The 23,870-nt window shown below is 36.5% G+C and overlaps 1 protein-coding gene across 4 annotated transcripts in view; it reads right to left on the bottom strand.

Annotated features, from left to right (window-relative positions):
* Window positions 1-23,870, bottom strand: part of LOC143234558 (growth factor receptor-bound protein 14-like) — a 69,434-nt gene that overhangs the window by 32,058 nt on the left and 13,506 nt on the right. For 3 of the 4 annotated variants that reach the window (XR_013018708.1, XM_076471996.1, XM_076472001.1), the window contains exon 1: window positions 1,895-2,149. The exons of the other annotated variant lie outside the window; for it this stretch is intronic. The gene's annotated coding sequence lies outside the window, so the exon portion shown is untranslated. Of the gene's footprint in view, window positions 1-1,894; window positions 2,150-23,870 lie in introns of those variants that run through there. 4 annotated transcript variants of the gene reach the window in all.

The following is a 23,870-nucleotide window of genomic DNA, read 5'->3' as shown; positions in this document are numbered from 1 at the left end:
TACACAAAAATTTCGATTACTTCGAAACTGGTATAAAAAAGGAAACGCACCATTTCATCACTTCCTGGAACATTTACGTAACAGCCAATCATATTACCAACTGGGGCATAGTTTGTTTTGAGTTTCTCGCAAACCTTAAACGAGAACTATCTACATTAGTCATCCTTAATTTAGCACTAAAATATATCTAATCCTTTTTACGGGAATGTCACGTTTGTATAACATTTACTGAGTAAAGATTTTAACATTATTTCTTTTAATTGTACATTGACAATTTTATTACAAAAGTAATATCAATTGTGTATATCAAGCTAACCTCATCAACTCTCCCAGGTATAGTAACCCTGACTGGTCCACAAGCTAACCTCATCAACTCTCCCAGGTATAGTGGCCCTGACTGGTCCACAAGCTAACCTCATCAACTCTCCCAGGTATAGTGGCCCTGACTGGTCCACAAGCTAACCTCATCATCTCTCCCAGGTATAGTAACCCTGACTGGTCCACATGCTAACCTCATCAACTCTCCCTGGTATAGTGGCCCTGACTGGTCCACAAGCTAACCTCATCAACTCTCCCAGGTATAGTGGCCCTGACTGGGCCACAAGCTAACCTCATCAAGTCTCCCAGGTATAGTGGTATTGACTGGTCCACAAGCTAACCTCATCAACTCTCCCAGGTATAGTGGTATTGACTGGTCCACAAGCTAACCTCATCAACTCTCCCAGGTATAGTAACCCTGACTGGTCCACAAGCTAACCTCATCAACTCTCCCAGGTATAGTGGCCCTGACTGGTCCACAAGCTAACCTCATCAACTCTCCCAGGTATAGTGGCCCTGACTGGTCCACAAGCTAACCTCATCAACTCTCCCAGGTATAGTGGCCCTGACTGGTCCACAGATCAACTTTCTTAACATTCACAATTATTAATCCACAAACAACTTCTCACTTATACTGTCCCTTGTGAGGTCTTAAAATGAAACCGAGTTAGGCTTTTTATTGACCGAAATTCACATGAAATATTTTATATAACTTGTGTACTCCCTAAACCTAAAACAAGTTTGGATACAACTTTGATTTGACAGCTCAGAGCTTCGAAATGTAGTGAATGGCGATTGAAAAAACATTACCGTTGTAAAAACAAGAGCATCTTATTTCAACACACTTCCTTATTTAATTAATTAAACATAATTGTTATCAGTTTATTACTTATTTAGAATTAAAATTAACTTAACATCTTTAGAGGAACCGTCAAAAATGGGCCGAAAACAGAAGAAATTTCATGATCGTTGAAGAAACCGAAGAAACTGTTTACATGACACATTACTTTTCACAATATGGGGTGTTTAATTAACACATTACTTTTCACAATATGGGGTGTTTAATTAACACATTACTTTCCACAATATGGGGTGTTTAATTAACACATTACTTTCCACAATATCGGGTGTTTAATTAACACATTACTTTCCACAATATCGGGTGTTTAATTAACACATTACTTTCCACAATATCGGGTGTTTAATTAACACATTACTTTTCACAATATCGGGTGTTTAATTAACACATTACTTTTCACAATATCGGGTGTTTAATTAACACATTACTTTCCACAATATCGGGTGTTTAATTAACACATTACTTTCCACAATATCGGGTGTTTAATTAACACATTACTTTCCACAACTGAATTATTGTTTAACGATGACCTTTACGCAGTTCTTGTTTCCTTAACGTACACCCTTAGATAATCTGGTACTGGTCGTGTATTAGTATTTTTTATACACAAACCTTTGTGACGTATAACATTTAACAATATGTCGGATACTGTTCCCGAGTTCCTCCAAAACTAAGAAGCATTTTAAACACCAAAAATAATTAAAAACTACAACTCACCTGTTGTTAGAAAATGTTGATATTGCTTTATCATTGGTGTAAAAATATTTACATACACTTGACTTAGTAACCGCGAAAGCAATTCGACTCACTGTGTCGGTTGTTAATTAAACAGGACGATTAAAAAACAACTACCGCTCATCTAGATTCAACTGAAGGCTACCCGTAAAAACATCCCGTTTAAAAGCCGGCAAAGCAAAGCACTTTTGCGTGTAATTCTGGTTTATAACTTGAAAGCATGCCAACATCGTCACGAAAGCAGCGCGTATTAGACTAAAGTTCGGGTTGCGGGACAATCACGTGGGTGAAACTGATGACGTAAAACGGGTGTTCTTTACGCGTGCGATCAGCCGAAAACGTTAAAGAAAGAAAGAAAGAATAAAGCACGTGATATAGCTTGAAAATGATTTTTTTTTTTAAAGACTGTTACTGGTTGCTAGAGCGATGTTTGTTGGTGGGGGGAATCTATTTGACTGAAGTATTGCGTCAGCAACATGTATTGTGACTTTACCCTCCTATAAAGAAATATTTGTTTATATTCCTATTTTTCCATAAACGGGTCAGTAGGAAACATTGACTTATAATCACTGACAAATCATGACTCTGTTTCTCTTTATTAATATACAAATTGTCGTTCATATAATTTCTTGGATTTTTTTTAAGTATAAAAAACAGTTTCTTTTAAAGTGTGTGTGTTTTCTTATAACAAAGCCACGTCGGGCTATCTGCTGAGCCCACCGAGGGGAATCGAACCCCTGATTTTACGTTGTAAATCCGAAGACATACCGCTGTACTAGCGGGGGGCGTTCTTTTAAAGTTATCTGCGTTATTCACGAATCAGACGACAGTAGGTTTCACCTCCGTTTAATGTGTATGCGTTTTCCTTATAGCAAAGTCACATCGGGCTATCTGCTGAGCCCAACTAGGGGAATCAAACCCTTGATTTTAGCCTTGTATATCCGTAGATTTACCGCTGTACAAGCGGGGGGCACCTCGGTTTAAAGTAACAAAGACAATAAAAATCAGAAATAAGAATAGAATATTTACCGATACGTTTTTTTTTTTTGCTTTTTATTGTTTTCCTTTGTGGAACTATTATAAATAGTTGTGATGAAAATAAATATAACCAGCTGACAATACATTTTAATTATATATTTTTTATATTATTACTGTTACTACTTGTATTAGAAGTGAATTAGGCCCGGCTTGGTCAGGTGGTTAGGGCGCGTGACTAGTAATTTGAGGGTTGCAGGTTCAAATCCCCGTCACAACAAACATGCTTGCCGTTCAGCCGTGAGAGCCTTATAATGTGACGGTCAGTCTCCCTATTCGTCGGTAGAAGAGTACTCCAAGAGTTGGTGGTGGGTGATTGTGACTAGTTGCTCTTTTAGTTTTGCACTGCTAAATTAGGGACGGCTAGCGTAGATAGCCCTCGTGTAGCTTTACGCGAAATTCAAAAGAAACAAACAAAGCAGTATATATATATATATATTTTTTTACGACCAAAGTTTCGTTGGTGAGAAACATGAAAAATTTAGAGTAACTTGAAACAAGTGTTTCAAGACTAAAAAATAAATCGTATGCCACGCCAAGTGACACAGCGATAAGTCAGCGCATTTACAACGTTTAGAAACAGGGTCTCGATACCCGTAATGGACAGAGTATAGATATCCAATTGTGCAGCACTGTGCGTAACTTCAAACTGAAAAACAAACAAACATTCACAAGCTATAAAGTTCACCTGCTAGTTTGTGTTAAATTATCTCTGTGTTTTGGGTGAACAAAACTCACGTTCTCAGTGAGTACATAATATCGTATAACAGTAATGACATCATGTTTTTTTGTTGCAGCCTTCCGTATAGTAAATGTCCGAAGATTGTTTGTTTGTTTTGGAATTTCGCGCAAAGCTACACGAGGGCTGTCTGCGCTAGCCGACCCTAATTTTGCAGTGTAAAACTAAAGGGAAGGCAGCTAGTCATCACGACCCACCACCAACTCTTGGGCTACTCTTTTACCAACAAATAGTGGGATTAACTGTCACATTATAATGTCCCCACGGCTGAAGGGGCAAGCATGTTTAGCGCGACGCGGGCGCGAACCCGTGACCCTCAGATTACGAGTCGAACGCCTTAACCCACCTGGCTATGCCGGGCCAGCTTCCAAGGCAGTAGCAAAATCTATGATGTGTAACAGTTTCCCCATTCAGTTAAACAATTCGTATCTGTTGACTCGCTGTTTTCAGGAGTTCATAGTTATACGAACACGTGTATAAAGTTACTAATAGCAGGTTCTATTGCAAACCAACATTCCAAAAGTCTTGACTGTCCCAGCCAAACCAAGACATCTGGTCATACTAGTTATGTATTGTGAGACTAGGTCTATCGACAAGTATGTGGAACGTTTAGTAGTAGGAGAAAACACATGCTTTCGTTATAATTACATGGACTGCGCTTTCAATTTTGTGTTTTTATAACGCATGTAATTCTCGAATAGCTTGGCGTGAAAACTGTCAAATGTCGATATTATTTTTAATCTCTCAAGTTGTTATACACTGTAGGATATCACAGTAGAAAAGTTTATAACAAAACAAGAGGTTTATACATGAACACTGATTATATTTCACGTCTTTTAAAAGTTTGTAAATAACTGATATGTAATGTACTCTTATGGTAAACGATTTATACAAGTAATATCTCGGTATAATGTGAAATGACCAGTTTGTACTTAACTGATTGATCATTCAACTTCTACACTACATGTCTAAATATTCCATGAAATGACCTGTTTGTACTTAACTGATTGATCATTCCACTTCTACGCTACCTGTCTAAATATTCCATGAAATGACCTGTTTCTACCTAACTGATTGATCATTCCACTTCTACACTACCTGTCTAAATATTCCATGAAATGACCTGTTTCTACTTAACTGATTGATCATTCCACTTCTACGCTACCTGTCTAAATATTCCATGAAATGACCTGTTTCTACCTAACTGATTGATCATTCCACTTCTACGCTACCTGTCTAAATATTCCATGAAATGACCTGTTTCTACCTAACTGATTGATCATTCCACTTCTACACTACCTGTCTAAATATTCCATGAAATGACCTGTTTCTACTTAACTGATTGATCATTCCACTTCTACGCTACCTGTCTAAATATTCCATGAAATGACCTGTTTCTGCTTACCTGATTGATCATTCCACTTCTACACTACATGTCTAAATATTCCATAAAATGATTATTTTTACATCAACTTATTAGTAACTTTACTAATTCTAACATAAGTTAAAGAGGTAAAAATCCCATGTTTAGCGATCACCCTTGATCTAAATAACGTGAGTAGTAAGTGCCCCACCTTTTGGTTTTTGGGATCCCGGATTTTGGAGCTGTGATCCAGGCCCAATTAAATCCCTCATTTGCTACTAATATGATTTTGTATAATTTATTTTGATAAGTTATTTAAAAATAACATTGCTTAAATGAGGTTAGTTTTGGTTTTCTTTCGAGTTATGCGCAATTATACACGAGGACTATCTGTGTTAGCTGTCCTTAATGTAGCACTGGTAGAGTTGAGGGAAGGCAGTCAAACCATTCACCTAGGGCTAACATTTCACCAGTAAACAGTGAGATCGATAGTAACATAATAACACACACAGATACACACACACATGCGATTGAAAGGTGGTAGGAATTCCATGTTCAGGAAGATGTTTCAGTTGTTATTTCCACAAGGAACAAAAATGGACCCACAATTGTAATTGTAAATCTTTTAAGTACTAAAATAAGAAACCCTAAGACATTACAACAGTTTAAAACACTTCCATAGGAAATTTTACATCATACGTGCATGAATCATAATTATAAAAGTGAAACAGGATGACATTAAAAACGGTTTATTTCTGAACCTCTATCAATCAGCGCTAAATGTACCTCTTCCTGATAGCGACAGTTGAAATGTGAAGAATCATTTTCTTTTAAATTTTACTTTTATTTCTTGTCTTTTACTTGCAGTTACTATGTGTGAGAACAATATTAAATAATTACTGTGTGTGAGAACAATATCAAATCATTTACTGTGTGTGAGAACAATATTAAATCATTTACTGTGTATGAGGACAATATTAAATCATTTACTGTGTGTGAGAACAATATTAAATCATTTACTGTGTGTGAGGACAATATTAAATCATTTACTGCGTATGAGAATAATATTAAATCATTTACTGTGTGTGAGGACAATATTAAATCATTTACTGTGTGTGAGGACAATATTAAATCAGTTACTTGTGTGAGAACAATATTAAATCATTTAGTGTGTGTGAGGACAATATTAAATCATTTACTATGTGTGAGAACAATATTAAATCATTTACTGTGTGTGAGGACAATATTAAATCATTTACTGTGTGTGAGGACAATATTAAATCATTTACTGTGTGTGAGAACAATATTAAATCATTTACTGTGTGTGAGAACAATATTAAATCATTTACTGTGTGTGAGGACAATATTAAATCATTTACTGTGTATGAGAATAATATTAAATCATTTACTGTGTGTGAGGACAATATTAAATAATTTACTGTGTGTGAGAACAATATTAAATCATTTACTGTGTGTGTGTGAGGACAATAATAAATCATTTATTGTGTGTGAGGACAATATTAAATCATTTACTGTGTGTGAGGACAATATTAAATCATTTACTGTGTGTGAGGACAATATTAAATCATTTACTGTGTGTGAGGACAATAATAAATCATTTACTGTGTGTGAGGACAATATTAAATCATTTACTGTGTGTGAGGACAATATTAAATCATTTACTGTGTGTGAGGACAATAATAAATCATTTACTGTGTGTGAGGACAATATTAAATCATTTACTGTGTGTGAGACAATATTAAATCATTTACTGTGTGTGAGGACAATAATAAATCATTTACTGTGTGTGAGGACAATAATAAATCATTTACTGTGTGTGAGGACAATATTAAATCATTTACTGTGTGTGAGGACAATAATAAATCATTTACTGTGTGTGAGGACAATATTAAATCATTTACTGTGTGTGAGGACAATAATAAATCATTTACTGTGTGTGAGAACAATATTAAATCATTTACTGTGTGTGAGAACAATATTAAATCATTTACCGCGTGTGAGGACAATATTAAATCATTTACTGTGTGTGAGGACAATATTAAATAATTTACTGTGTGTGAGGACAATATTAAATCATTTTCTGTGTGTGAGGACAATATTAAATCGTTTACTGTGTGTGAGGACAATATTAAATCATTTTCTGTGTGTGAGGACAATATTAAATCGTTTACTGTGTGTGAGAACAATAATAAATCATTTACTGTGTGTGAGGACAATAATAAATCATTTACTGTGTGTGAGGACAATATTAATCATGTTAATATGGAAACTGTACTTTCTGATGTCTTCCTTGAATAAATGTTTTGCTTTCAACCATTGGTTTGGTTTGAATTTCGCACAAAGCTACACATGGGCTATTTGTGCTCGCCGTCTCTGATTTAACAGTTTAAGTTTAGAGGAAAGGCAGCTAGTCATCACCACCGTCAACACTTCGGCCATTCTTTTTAACGGGCAATAGTAGGATTGGTCGTAACTTAATGACGCCTTTACGGTTAAAAGGGCGAGGACGTCTGTTGGGAATTCTGAACCCTGACCCTAACCACCTGGTCATGCCGAACGTCGACCATGGAACCCAGAATCCTAAATATATTTTTTGTTTCTTCGTTAACCTGAATATTCTGTACAACGTCAGCCGAGAAATAAAAGATTTTTCCAAACCACCGAAAAAGACAGAAAGATTTATCGGACACTCCACTCTCTTGATGAAGAAAGTTATGAAGATAAGAACACCAAGAACATAGTTTATAAATAATTTGTTTAATGTTTCCCTGTCTGTGTTACGAGAGAATCACAGTGATTACATAAACGATAAAATACAATTTGCTTTCCAGTAAAGAAGTTATGAGCTAAAACTAATTAGATTGGCGTGAAAAAATTTTACCAATAAATGTGCTTCGAAGAATTCGCACTGATTTCTGAACGTGTCAATATAGTCGTGTAAATCTCCCGATGGTACGGCTCTAAACCTACGTTAACATCCGGGTGTCGACTCCCCGCAGTGGACACAAATAAACAGTTGTATAAATAGAAGTTAAAAGTTGTAAAGTAGCGAAGAGATTTATCTTTATTACTACACTCAGACGTTTCAAACACAAATGTTTTAAAAATATATCTCACTAGCATTTCCTGTCACCGACACAATGGGTTATCTGCTTGGTTCACCTTAGGGGATCGAACCTTAAATTTTAATGTTGTAAATACGTGGTAAATTATGCAGTATATCTTACACAGTAAAGTGCCGACGCCATTTTGATTCAATCATTTTTTTTACAATGTGAAGCCACCTCGGTAATTCAGTGACAAATTTGAAGAGTTATAACTTTAAATATAGGGGTTAAACTTTTATATAACTTCTAGAATGAAAACTTGGTCTTTGTAGACGTATAACAATATAAATAACTTACGTGTACACACACACATAGGGGCCTGGCATGGCCTAGCGCGTTAAGGCGTGCGCTTCGTAATCTGAGGGTCGCGGGTTCGCGCCCGAGTCGCGCCAAACATGCTCGCCCTCCCAGCCGTGGGGGCGTTATAATGTTACGCTCAATCCCACTTTTCGTTGGTAAAAGAGTAGCCCAAGAGTTGGCGGTGGGTGGTGATGACTAGCTGCCTTCCCTCTAGTCTTACACTACTAAATTAGGGACGGCTAGCACAGATAGCTCTCGAGTTGCTTTGTGCGAAATTAAAAAAAAAACATACACACATTGTTGTTTACACATATCTAAGAGTATCAGCTATCTGAAAAGCCGCCTAGTGGAACAATGGTATATCTGTCGACTTACAACCCTAGAAATCGGTTTTCGATGACCCTGGTGGGCAGAGCACAGACAGCCCATTGTGTATATTAACATTGATGAAACTGAAAAGTTGGTTAAAATATATATACGTATGTCTGGACCATAAAGGAAACTCTTTCTAGGCTTTTTACCTGAATATTATACACGAAAGAAAAACAAAACATTACAATCACAGATATTATAGAGAATATAAAGCGATAGGAATTCACAAATATATTACAGAATCATTGTTTATCAGTAAAGCACAACAATGATTGGTGTCCACTGTTCATCCTGATTGGTCGTTGTTTTGGTTAATAGTCACTGTTGGTCTACTACTGCGCTTGAATAGAAAACGTCTTCGATTTTTCTTCGTTTGAAGTTTTATTGTCTCGCTATTATTTTTACATGTTTTAAGTCTGTTATGTGATCCATTTTCCTAAAATAAAAGACTGAATCAGATTATGTTCGTAGCAGAGTTTCTAACGTCTCTTTGAACTTTACACGTAATGACACGTTTCTTCCCCGTGTTGTTTATTACATTTCCACGATGCCTCAACACTATAAGCCACGTTACTTGGGAGGAAATTGAGCAATTCAATTTTATAAGTTTGTCGGGTAATATGGGAGGGCTTATGAGAACAGTGATGTTAAATTGATTTATTATATTTTGAAGACGTGGTACATAAGTAGACATTTTGTTTGTTCTTTCCGTTGCGATTGTTACAGTGTCGTTTATTAGGATATGAGACAGGATGACGATAAGACATACGGTGGATTTGGATTTATTAAGAGTTGAGACAGGATGACCATATGACATACGGTGAGTTTGGGTTTATTAAAAGCTGAGACTTGATGAGTATATGACATATAGTGGATTTTGGTTCATTAGTATATGAGACGGGATGACCATATGGCATACGGTGGATTTTCGTTCATTAAGAGTTGAGACAGGATGACCATATGACATACAGTGGATTTTCGTTCATTAAGAGTTGAGACAGGATGACCATATGACATACAGTGGATTTTGGTTCATTAGTATATGAGACGGGATGACCATATGACATACGGTGGATTTTGGTTCATTAAGAGTTGAGACAGGATGACCATATGGCATACAGTGGATTTTGGTTCATTCGTGTATGAGACAGGATGACCACGTAACATACGGTGGATTTTGGTTCATTAAAATGGGATACAGGATGACCATGTAACATACGGTGGTTTTTCTTGTTTTGTTTTTTGTATAACCAATATTCTTAAAACAAATCAAGATGTTCAAGTTATTCATCTGGAAAGTAACTCTTTATATTTTGGTTTTGATAACATGAGCTTTGCAAGCACTTGTACGACACGAACAAAACTTATGTATTTGGTTCTTTGTTTCAGTCTCTCTTTGACGAACTGCAGTAGTCAGTTTTTTCCATGCTTGTGTCTTTGTTAACTAGATCGTCGAGGGTTGAAGGGTTATTGGCTTTAAACCCCATGTTTTCCAATTGGCTGCTAGATGAGTACGAAAATGCTTCGAGTTATTTTCCATGAGCCTTAATAGGAATGCACTGTGGACACATCTCGTCCTTATACGAGGCTGACGACGATGTTAAAAAGTACTAGATAAATATTTCTGGAGCTAAACTGACATTCTGCAAACTGACTCTTTCAGTAGAAATAACCTACACCGATTTGTTTCGTTTGTTTAAGCACACAGCTACACAATGGGCTATCTGTGGTGTGTTCACCAAGGATATCGAAACCCGGTTACCTACATTAAAAGTCTGCGGACATACCGCTATGCCATTGGAGGCAAGTTGTATCGAAGCAAATGTAATAAGTTCGTGATGTTTGAAGTATCGATGGACGTTTGAGTATTATGTTCGTGGTATTCTTGGTAAGTTTGGTTTGTTTTGAATCTCGCGCAAAGCTACTCGAGGGTTAGCGCAGATAGCCAACTCTTGAGCTACTCTTTTACCAATTAATAGTGGGATTGACCGTAACATTATAAAGCCCCATGGCTGAAAGGGCAAACATGTTTGGTATAACGTGGATTCGAATTCGCGACCCTCAGATTACGAGTCGAGTGCCTTAACCATCTGGCCATGCTGGGTTTTTTTGGGTAAGAGAGATGAAACTTGTAACTTCAAGAAAAATATTTAACATAAATAATAGTTCTTGTATAATCTTTTGTAAATCACTGTAATTTTAATCTGAGGAAAAGTTAATTACTGAAATGTATGCTACGAATAAAGTCGTAATGCTGAAACGTTCATCAAATAAAAAAATCGAAATAGTCTCTAGTCATCTATAAAATAATAATCAAATTTGAACTAACTCTACGATATTTTGTATAATACAAAATTTCTAATGCATTTACCAGCTTTTCGACAGACGAGGGACAACTGTAATATGTATGCTACATTAAACACAGCATTTTCGCTTTTAGTTAGTGTGTAGATATAATTATTTAATAATTTATTTTACCGCCATCTGTTGTACGTTTCCTTACTTATGACACAGCTACTTAATGTGTATTATGTTCTACTTTGTTGCGTTTAATGACGAAATATTAATATTCAAATTCCTCTCTTGTGATGAAGTTCATACATGTATTCAATAAATAGACTGAGAAGTCAGTTCCAAAAATTTATTTTATAAAAACATTACAAATCAGAAAGTAAAAAATATTGATTCTGGTAGTAATGTAAAGTTACAGGTGACCCCCGCAAATCTTTGTTTTCCTAGTAAGCCGACGACAGTTGTTCGTTATAACCTGTAAAATAACTAAGTCAACAACCAATGATTTATAGGAACTGAAACATTCTATGTAACTAGTTGGATTGTCTCTGGTAGGATCCCCCCTCCCAAGTTGTAGTTTACTATTAATTTATTTGATTGTATTTGTCATCCATAAAACACTTATGGTTTTTCATTATAATTTTTCTTTGCCCTCAATTACTAGCATTGTGTTTGTATGCTCACTTTAATTAACTGTAAACATGAATTATTTTAATTAATTATAACAAATGCCTTTATTTAATACAAAGTTCTTATAGCTGTAACAATTGTATTATTCTACATTTTCAGACTTGTACCTGATAAATAGTTAATTTTCTTTATACCCCTTGGTCTAATAAACATGATTGTACCTATCATTGTGATGCTTATCAGGTCTAATTTTTGAAAACACAGTTGGGGCCTGATAGTTAAGGTAACCAGTTCACAAGTTGCGTATTCGAATCAACCATGGGCCGTTATAACGTCAGTCTATCCCACTCAACATTAGTAAAAAGTAGCCCAGGAGATGGTGGTGTTGACTTCCTGTCTATCGCCTATCACTTCAAAATTAGGGACAACTAGCACCGATCGCCCTCGAGCAACTTTACGCAAAATTCGACAAAGCAAATAATAAACGCAATTTCTTTGTTTTTTGGTTGACACAGTTCCGCTGACAAAGCTGTCTAGATATTATTGTCATAATCTAACGTTATACCAACATTTAGTTACAGGTTCGAGACTGTGGTCGGGTACAGCTATTAATGCTTGTTCTGAGATATAAAGAAAACGAGAAGAGAGATCACGTGCTTACCTTCAGTGGTGAATTTGGGCAGGGTCGACAAATGTAATTCCGAGAAACTGAGCGATGTACAGTGAAACTTCTAGAGGGCTGACTTCCTTTTTATTATTTCAGAAAAGTACAGGTCTGTATTAATCAATAACTATATATAAGCAACTCCGTATTGAGTGAAACTTTTGGTCGGTAATGAACACGGTGGACTTTGTTCGAAATAATGTTATCGTATTTTTCTTGAGGATAAAATAAAAGTTTATTCGCTTGTTTTTAACCACAAAGCTACACATTAAGCTAGCTGTGCTCTGTCTTTTGAGGTATTTGAATACGATTTTTAGCGTTATAAGCCCTCAGACTTTACAACTGAGCCATCGTGGAAGGGAGCAGGCAACAGAAGGACTGAATAAATAACATAGTGTTATAAAAATCATATAACAGGCCTGATACTTTGCAAGTATACTTAAGTGTAAATCACGCATCGCCAGCTTAGAAACGCTGTTTATACCATAACAACTATTGATATAACGAATCATTTTCTGAATGCTACAATATGCAAATTACACTATTTACTATTGCATAGCGACGAAAATTATTATTGAATTTTGAACCAAACGCACGTACTTAATTTGACAGTGTAAGCAAGATAATAATTTATAAAAGTTATCCTGTGTCCATGTATTAATTACTGTTATGAAACTGACAGTACTTTGGAATAGTAACTCATCTTTATTATAGCACAGTGCCGCGTAACGTTCATTTAACATGAATCATTTGATGAAGCAACACTCGAGTAAGATAATGGAATTAAAAACTGGGCAAATGCGATAGCCACAGCGCACTAAGCCTTACACACAGCAAAGCCACTTTAATGCTCGGTAATTCATTATACAGGCCTAACCTCATCAAATGTTGTGACACAATAATCGTTGTGGTTTGCTTGTCACTCGTTAGGTATTACTTTATGTTTTTAGCGGTTCGTCTTGGAAATGTAATACACACACACACGTGTATTAAATATATATTTTCTTTTTTTTCACCAGAAGTGAAATTCGAAAAAAACAAAAACGTACAAGGCCTAATGCATCTTTTGACTGGCCGTACCTTTAAGGCTCATCAGCATAGCTCAGGTCAGAAAAATCACCAAACGAACAATAGTTAGGCCTTTTATAATGCTTATTTATATATATATTTATGGGTTTTTGAGTCAGTTTTATTTCTTAATATATCGTACTGTGAACTAAATTCACCATACAACATACGGTGAAGTAAAATAGATTCAAAATCCCATAAATGTTTAGTAGGCTTTACTATCTAGTTTAATTAAAAACGACACCTATCGGCTAATATTTCTTTATTCAAACAATGAATATTCACCAAAACCCTATGATGAAATTGTGGATTTTTGTAACAGTATCGTTCGTAATTCAGTAATAATGTGATATGACATTCTGCAGTACTGTACCAAAATAAATTAAGAATTGCCTAACAACTATGACAATGTACGTATATATTACTAACTCACTTCAGAAATATTTCTTTCTTTCTAAGATAAATCGATAGCTGTTTGTGAGTATCTGCCAACATCTTCACAAAATCCAAACATCATCTGCACGATCATGATTTTTACGTGTATTTCATAAAAACTTCAATCGAATCGTTTTTTTTTAATCGTTATTGTTGACGTTGTTTAACATTATCTACTCTCTTAACAGGAATCACGATATTATTTAAACAGTCCTGATTTTATTTAGTTATTTTCGCAAATATTTCATATATAGACTTCTTGCGATGGTGTTCCTCACCTGACCAAGACTGGTATTGTGTATTTGTAGTCCTCTCTTTGTAATGTGACGTATCGGTTCTGGGAAAAATACATCCTCTGATTAAATAAGAACAATTGCTAAAAACGACATCATTGGGTCTATTCTAGTTGGCCAGCTTCCAACTATTTGAAAATTTCTGCTACAATATTATGAGAATCCACGATATAATAGCACGCGCTGGATGACCAATTATTTGGATTTCACATCATATGACTTTGAGTCAACTGGCACAAAAGAAAATGAGATTATCTTATAAGACATTGTGTCTTATTATTGCTACAGTATTATATGTTCTACGTATCTTTTGCTTTCTCTTAAAGCGACTTTGCACAATAATTATCGAGTTTAAAAACTGTTTATAGCTGTTCCAGCTGAATTAGTCTATTCATATACATAACAATAGTTTTCAGTAGTCAAGTTCTTTAAAACATTTACGTCCACCAACCTACTATAATAATGGAGTCCAGTTACCTTACATTTGGCTCACCATGTTACTTTATGACACGTTACTTATAATACGTATAATCGATTACTCGGTGTAGTGCCATTTTCACGGTTTAGTCTAAGACCACAAGCTTCTACAACATAATATTTGTGACCTTACTTCCAGTTTCAGGGATCCTTTCAACTTTCCATTAATCATCTTAATATTCGGTTCTAAATAAACTCTCGTGGACAAGGCCAGCCTTAAGGCAAAGCAGCTGGCCGGGCACCTCACCAGGAAGGTCTGCACTTTTTGTTCTAGCTGGTTTTTTTTAATGTGAACGATTGTTAAAAAAAATGAAGCTACAAAACCACGTGGTTGGTCCACTACCGATCATATCATGCGGTTCTTTTATTCATTCGCTGTCACTAAAAAAGTGATTCCATGTACGAATATGCTTGTTTCAAAATGTTATGTGCAGCTGTTTGCATTATTTTTTAAAAAATAATTGAGACATGGCTCTAATGTGTATAAATAACCTTGTGGTACTGTGTTCCTATAAAATTTAGGATTTCAACAAAAGAAAGTTTTATTATATTTTTTAGCTAGTGAAACGGTGGATTTGTTGATACAATTCTTAACTATCATTATTTATTTCCTTTTTTTATTATCGCATAATATGAAAAGAGGCGCCTCACTTCGTTCCTTGCCCAAGGATCCACAGTGGATGAGCAAGATGGGTGAAGTGGCCAGATAACTACCACAGATGCAATATTGTACCATTTCTGCGATGAATTCGTGGACTTACAAATCGGGGTACAACCTTTTCTTCTCTACTGTTCCCGTTATAGAATCATTACCGTTTATGTATAGAATCAAGGATCTTTTTATAAATAATGTAAATGACATACTGTTCCAACTGTTGCGAAATTCGTTTCAAGTTGCTGTTGTCGCTTTTGTTCTAGTCTGTTCCTATTGGTTACAAGTTTTTATTGTACCCTTCACTTTTTCGGATCTTTCTGTTCCGCGTTTCTCTCTAATGCTTTATAATGACGTTTTAATAAATTCACAGACTTTAATTTTTTACTTTATACCTAACATATGTAATCAATTTTAACACGGAAGCGTTGAATAACACAGTTATTTTAAGGCCTACAGATGACGCACAAACTTTTTTGAAAGAAATGAAACAGATATAAATAGTTCAAATATGTTACTCCTACATGCACACAATACTTGAAACCATCCAAGAAATACAGTATAAAGTTTCACTTCCTCAAAGACATTAAAAGCACACAAATCATTAGCGAAAACTGGGTTTATTCTAATTACGAGATAAAAGTCATTAGGATTTCACTGAAACTTCTAATTATACGGATTTTTTAATTCTTTGCCAAAATTATCAACATATGCACTTTGAAAATCTGATATTTTTGATTTTTTTTTTCTGGAATTTCGCACAAAGCTACTCGAGGGCTATCTGTGCTAGCCGTCCCTAATTTAGCAGTGTAAGACTAGAGGGAAGGCAGCTAGTCATCACCACCCACCGCCAACTCTTGGGCTACTCTTTTATCAACGAATAGTGGGATTGACCGTCACATTATAATGCCCCCACGGCTGGGAGGGCGAGCATGTTTAGCGCGACTCGGGCGCGAACCCGCGACCGTCGGATTACGAGTCGCACGCCTTACGCGCTCGGCCATGCCTGATATTTTTGAATTGCTTCTACTTAAATAACACTTTCGTTCGAAAACAATCTAGCGTTCTTAAATTAATTTTCGAGAAAGCCTTTTTAGGAGCCCCCTAGTGGCATATCGGCATGTCTTCGGCCTTGCAACGCTAAAAATCTAGTTTCGATACTTGTGGTAGGCAGAGCACAGATAGCACATTGTGTTTAACTACAAACAAACAAGCCTTTTTAGGAATAATCACAGAAAAGCAATGATCACAATACGACGACACCTATCGGAAAATGTCTCACAATTGTAATCGTTGCTAAAATTAGCGCATTGTTTTTACTAAAACGTTGTAACAGTGAGTCATTCGATAATAATTTAACACTGTAGTAACTTTATTACCGTTACAGCCGAGTTTTTATAGTGTAACACGTGGAAGTAAAATTATTGTTTAATAATAGCATGTATATTTACTCGCAAGCCAATAAACAGAGTCCATCACAAAAATGTGAAACAGTTGGTTGTATCACTGTCCGACAAATAGCATGTCACTTGCTAAAATGTGTAAATAACAAGAGAGGCTAATGTTTAGCGAGGAACCTTAAAGAATTAAATAATTAAGTTTAAAAATATAGCCATGTGGTGATAACTCAATACTATTGGTCATAAGTTTGTTAAAATTATATCTATTCTACTGTAAAAGTTGCTGATATTGTATTTTTTAATGAAATAATAGAGGAAGTACAGCGCCCCCTATACTTCTAAAAAGAAGAATTAACAACAACGACATTTGTTATCAATTTGAACACGTTTCACGTAGGCTAGGGGTAAGTTTATAACCTTTTAATGTTTAAGTTTAGAGTTAGATTACCCGTAATGCACACATTCAGATAGCCCAATGTGGCTTTGATCTAAAGCAAACAAAAATTCTTGACAAATATTTAAAAACAAAAGTGTTTGAAAATGTTTCTCGCTGAATGCTGTTAGGGTTCGAGCGCCCTAACCATGTATAGCCTACATACACAAAACAGAACATATTGAGTTAACAACACCACGAAACAGACATTACATTAGGAATGGTAACCGCCCTTCGCCTCCAGTTGCGTGGTTTTGTTTCGTAAATGTTTATAAATCAGGTCGTTCGCCAATACCAGACAACTAATATGACCTCGGTCAAACAAATCTACACATCGTGTTTATACGGCTTACACAGCTACTCACGTCATTCTTAACCTCGGACTAAATAACTGCGACCCCATAAAGAAGCCCTACAAAATTGGGTATTCGTTGTTTTTTTCTTTATAAAAATAAAAATCCTATAAGCTGTAAAAATTTTTAAACGCACAAGTAACTTTACGATCACAGACATATATATATATATATATATTACGGTTTCAAGTATTTAACACTCAAAGTTACAAAAGCGCATTTAAGAAACGTGTATCCTTCCTTCCCAAAGGAGAAACGGATACTGTCTTATGGAACACGATTTTTTTCACACTTCTGGAAAGACTGTGTCCTCCGGATAACGGGCTTAGTTTGTATCCTTTATTTTTTCTATCTTAAAACTTTGTGTAATATCAAGTTCTTTACAATGTCCTTCAATAAAAATAACATCAAGACATTGTCTCATGACACGTGACAATAAATAAAAACTGTGGTTTGGCATGCTTACGACTTTCGGTTTTAATTTTTTGATTCATAAAATGGTTGAACGTGGTTGAATTGTTAGCGTGTAGGGCTGTGGTACGGCAGGTGCGTGAACTTTTAGCTATGGCGTCGCCAGAACGGTAACAGGTAATAGTGCGAGGAGTTCTAAATCGAGGAAACCCACACCTGACTTGATCTTTGACCTGGCTATTTAAACCACGTCTCAGAAATGTGCCCTTCAACATAACAATATATTTAGCAAGATAAATACAAAACTGGGAATTTAAAGACCTGCGAGTAGGGGTCGTAAAAAAAACACAAAAAAACAGGGCTGGTGATACAGTAGACGTTACTTGCTGGTGATACAGTAGACGTTATTTACTGGTGATACAGTAGACATTACTTGCTGGTGATACAGTAGACGTTACTTGCTGGTGATACAGTAGACGTTACTTACTGGTGATACAATAGACATTACTTACTGGTGATACAGTAGACGTTACTTACTGGTGATACAATAGACGTTATTTACTGGTGATACAGTAGACATTACTTACTGGTGATACAGTAGACGTTACTTGCTGGTGATACAGTAGACGTTACTTGCTGGTGATACAGTAGACGTTACTTGCTGGTGATACAGTAGACGTTACTTACTGGTGATACAGTAGACGTTACTTACTGGTGATACAGTAGACGTTATTTACTGGTGATACAGTAGACATTACTTGCTGGTGATACAGTAGACGTTACTTGCTGGTGATACAGTAGACGTTACTTACTGGTGATACAATAGACGTTATTTACTGGTGATACAGTAGACATTACTTGCTGGTGATACAGTAGACGTTACTTGCTGGTGATACAGTAGACGTTACTTGCTGGTGATACAGTAGACGTTATTTACTGGTGATACAGTAGACATTACTTGCTGGTGATACAGTAGACGTTACTTGCTGGTGATACAGTAGACGTTATTTACTGGTGATACAGTAGACATTACTTGCTGGTGATACAGTAGACGTTACTTGCTGGTGATACAGTAGACGTTACTTACTGGTGATACAATAGACATTACTTACTGGTGATACAGTAGACGTTACTCACTGGTGATACAATAGACGTTATTTACTGGTGATACAGTAGACATTACTTACTGGTGATACAGTAGACGTTACTTGCTGGTGATACAGTAGACGTTACTTGCTAGTGATACAGTAGACGTTACTTGCTGGTGATACAGTAGACGTTACTTGCTGGTGATACAGTAGACATTACTTACTGGTGATACAGTAGACGTTACTTACTGGTGATACAGTAGACGTTACTTACTGGTGATACAGTAGACGTTACTTACTTGAACTATAAATCCATATTTTGGCTCTATGCTGTGACATAGAATTACAATTGGTAGAGTGAAAATAAGAATTTGTGATTTGAGTAAATAATGTTCATTACATCAACAAGCTTTTTTGCTTACGTTTTTATCAAACATGTGTAGATTTTGTAAAAAACACAAACAAAACTTACTACTCTACCTTCATTAGACAAATTTTCAATATTCAGCTTTTTAGTCTCGAACCCAAAACATACTTCCGGTTTGACAATTAATTTTGACACATCAAACTTATCCCTTCCATCCAGAGTACGATGTTCATCTCAGTAGATAATTATTATTTCTTCACAATGTACTTCCTAACGTTTATATATAAACAATTTATCATTTGTGTCTTTGTTTAGTTTGGATTTCGCGCAAAGCTCCACGAGGACTACCTGTATCAGCCGTTTTTAATTTGAAGTGAAACACAAGAGGGAAAACAGTGTTACAGCGGTATGTCTGCGAACTCACACCTCTAGAAACCGGGTTTCAATACCCGTGGTGGGCAGAGGAGGGACAACTAGTCATCACCACCCACTGCCAACTCTTGGGCTACTCTTTTATCAACGATTAGTGGAATTAGCCGTCATATTATAACCCCCCCCACCAGACACACACACGCGCGCGCTGTTGAAAGGGCGAGTTTGTTTGTGGGAACAATTTCATTTTAATATTGATAGTTTGAAGTTTTAAGAGATGAAAATAAGTCTTTTTTCAAAAAGAAAAAATAAATGCCGATATTTTACACATATGAATTAAATTACTTACATGAAATTCGAGTGTTTATTTTTTAAATATTAAAGTATAGTGCACTTTTTAGATTTCTGAAATACTGTGTGTGTGTGGTTTTATAGCAAAGTCACATCGGGCTATCTGCTGAGCCCACCGAGGGGAATCGAACCCCTGATTTTAGCCTTGTAAATCCGTAGATTCACCCTGTACTTGAAATACTGAGGTTGTCGTTTAACTCTAAACAACTTTGGCCACGCCCTCTTGTCGTACGTGTTAAATATAGTACGTTTGTTACAGGAACATGTTTTACACAGTTAATTACGCTGTTAAGTCAACACTTCGTTCACTTGAAGCCTTTTCACCTATACTTCGACCCTGCCCAGTAAGATTCTTACTTCAGCAAATGACCTATACTTCGACCCTGCCCAGTACGATTCTTACTTCAGCAAAGGACTTCTGCAGATTTCGCCTTTTATTTTATCAACCTAAAGCTCAAGGAGAGTATTACACTGTAACCAATAGCGGTACCTTCGAATATATCTGGAAAATTCTTGTTTGTTTGTTTATTGAAATTTGCACAAAGCTGCACGAGGGCTATCTACGCTAGCCGTCTCTAATTTAGTAAAACAGAAAAACGTCAATGATGACCCACACATTTTTTTTTCACTTAAAGTCAGGTGTGGCCAAGTCCTTAGTGAGTCCGGGCAGTGAATACTAGGTTTATGGTTGATAAAGTAAAACGCGCTCCGCACTTTGGGCCCGTAGTTGGACTATAAAATTGTTGGTCACATCCCAGTATTTGAACAGGTAAGAGTAATTCAAGAGTCGGTGATAAGTACTGTTAACTAACAGCTTTCTTTCTAGGTGGCCCGGCATGGCCATGTGGTGGGGGTGCTTGATTGGCAATCTGAGGGTAGTGTGCTTGTTTTTGAATTTCGCACAAAGCTACTCGAGGGCTCTCTGCATTAGCCGTCCCTAATTTAGCAGTGCAACTCATGGGCTACTGTTTTACCATCGAATAGTGGGATTGACCATCACATTATAACGCTCCATCAACGCTGAATGGGCGAACACGTTTGGTGTGACAGGGATTCGAACCCGTGACCCTTAGATTACGAGTCGAGCGTCGTAACCACCTGGCCATGCCGGGCCAGGAAGCATCTTGAAGTTCCCTAAAGGATGAAGTGGAGATAGGCAGAGGTCAGAGGTTAAAGTGAAGATAACCATTAATGAAAGCCTCTACGTATACTCGCCTCCCGCTAGTACAGCGGTATGTCTTCGGATTTACAATGCTAAAATTAGGGGTTCGATTCCTCTCGATGGGCTCAGCAGATAGCCCGATGTGGCTTTGCTACAAGAAAACACACACTCTATATATGCTTACCAAATTATTATAGGACAGTCGAAAGTTTCTGGAGGATCTGAAATAAGGGGCACGCGATCCTACTGGAAAAACTGGTTCTCACCGGATCAAGTTGAAAATTATCCACAGTCGAGACGTCGTGCAAAGTTGACCAAAGTCGTACGATCTCGGTTGTCATCAGAGCTTAGGGTAACTTTTACCTCTAATACACAGCACTTACTTAGATTTACTGCGTGGTTGATTTTTTAAAGTTTCCTAAGAGGAATGACCCACTTGATTTGTGTCCATGTTTTATATTAACCACCGACGACGGGCTACCATAGGCTAACGTTCCTTCGCCCTCACTTGAACTGGTTAACAAAAGAAGCTCGTTTTTCTTCAATTTTTTTCGTTTATTGTTTTCGTTTTCTCCAATTTTGGACGAGCATCCAAATTGTATTATTGGACTGGACGAAACAAACTGAACATCTCTCAAACTGGACATCTCTCAAACTTTGATTTCCTCAGAAGAAGAAGAGAAACAAAAACCGACAAATTTTATCCGAATTCCTTTGGCAAGAAATCAAAACGGATATCAATAAAAACCACTGACGTCACACAGCAGTGTTCATTTTAAACAGGATGTCACAGATTAAATCGCAACGTTTATTTTTAATGAGACGAGTCCGAGTCAAGTGTGGTTACGCATTCCGTGAATATATTTTTGTGTGGTGGTGAGGTCACCATGACGAAATAAACGGTTTTCCGGTGAAGCCTTTTTTTTTTTTTTTACTGCGCATGTCCAGCACCAAGGAACTCTGAGGTGTGTGTATGTGTCTTTCTTATAGCAAAGCCACATCGGGCTATCTACTGAGTCCACCGATGGGGAATCGGACCACTGATTTTATCATTGTAAATCCGTAGACTTGCCGCTGTACCATCGGGGAATACAACTCTTAAGAAAAACAAAACAAAAAAACAGAACATTATACTAAACATCTGGCATGGTCAGGTAGTTATGGACCTCGACTCGCAAACTGAAGGTCGCAAATTCGAATCCTCGTCACACCAAGTATGCCCGCCCTTTCAGCCGTGAGAGTGTTATGACGTGACGGTCAATCTCACTATTCGTTGGTAAAAGAGTAGATCAAGAGTTGGCGCTGAATGGTGATGACTAGCTGCTTTCCCTCTAATCTTACACTCCTAAATTAGGGACGGCTAGCGCAGATAACCCTCGTGTAGCTTTGCGCGAAATTCAACAAAAACAAATGATGATAAAATTCGGAGAGATTTCAAACACCTCCCAAGGGAGAAGAGAAATTTATCCCGCTAGGAATGTGAAGTTAACCATGGGGGGAGTAAACTCTAATCATGTATTAATATTTACAATATCTTATAATGATGAGATATTATAATCACGTTAGCTCGACTATGCTGCTGACAATAATTGTATAAAACCACAGTAATTAATTATACTATGTAACACAAATTTTGTTCATGGATAGTACGTGTTATTTCTTAATTGCTTATGTTGTAAAAGTACAGAAAATGGCCATTATTCCCTTCAAACTTTACTTTTGTGACCTGGATAATGAAATTTAGAAATTAATCTATTTTCCATGTAAAAACTGGCAAACTTGTACATTTTCATTTACATAAGGTCTGAATAAAACAACATATGAATCAAGATTTACATATATTTATACTAAAGTTATACAAAAAATGTTTAGAAGTGAGTAGTTTTTCAAGATTTTCGACTGTAATGTAAATTACTTTCACATATCAGCCCCCAAATATAGTATCCCATAATGTTTTCGTTATACGCTCCCAGGTCACAAAAGCAAATTTTGAAGAGAAAAATAGGTCTTTTCCATTTACTTTAGGCATAAACAATTGGGAAATAACACTTTTTGTCCACGAACAAGAAAAAGTAAACATTTTGTTACATATTTACATATTGTTATTTCTCAAATAATTTCTATACTGAAAAACAAGTGGACTAATAAACTTAGGGGTTTGGTGGAGGTAGGTAGACTTGTGATTTGAAGGAGCTAAACCTCACTCCTAACTTAGGAGTTTGGTGGAGGTAGGTAGACTTGTGATTTGAAGGAGCTAAACCTCACTCCTAACTTAGGGTTTGGTGGAGGTAGGTAGACTTGTGATTTGAGCTAAGCCTCATTCCTAACTTACGGGTTTGGGGGAGGTAGGTAGACTTGTGATTTGAGCTAAGCCTCATTCCTAACTTACGGGTTTGGGGGATGCAGGTAGACTTGTGATTTGAGCTAAGCCTCATTCCTAACTTAGGGGTTTGGGGGATGCAGGTAGACTTGTGATTTGAGCTAAGCCTCATTCCTAACTTACGGGTTTGGGGGAGGTAGGTAGACTTGTGATTTGAGCTAAGCCTCACTCCTAACTTAGGGGTTTGGTGGAG

The sequence above is a fragment of the Tachypleus tridentatus genome, chromosome 12 (assembly GCF_004210375.1).
Source record: "Tachypleus tridentatus isolate NWPU-2018 chromosome 12, ASM421037v1, whole genome shotgun sequence".
Lineage (NCBI taxonomy): Eukaryota > Metazoa > Arthropoda > Merostomata > Xiphosura > Limulidae > Tachypleus > Tachypleus tridentatus.
This window is presented reverse-complemented; position numbering and strand designations above follow the sequence as displayed.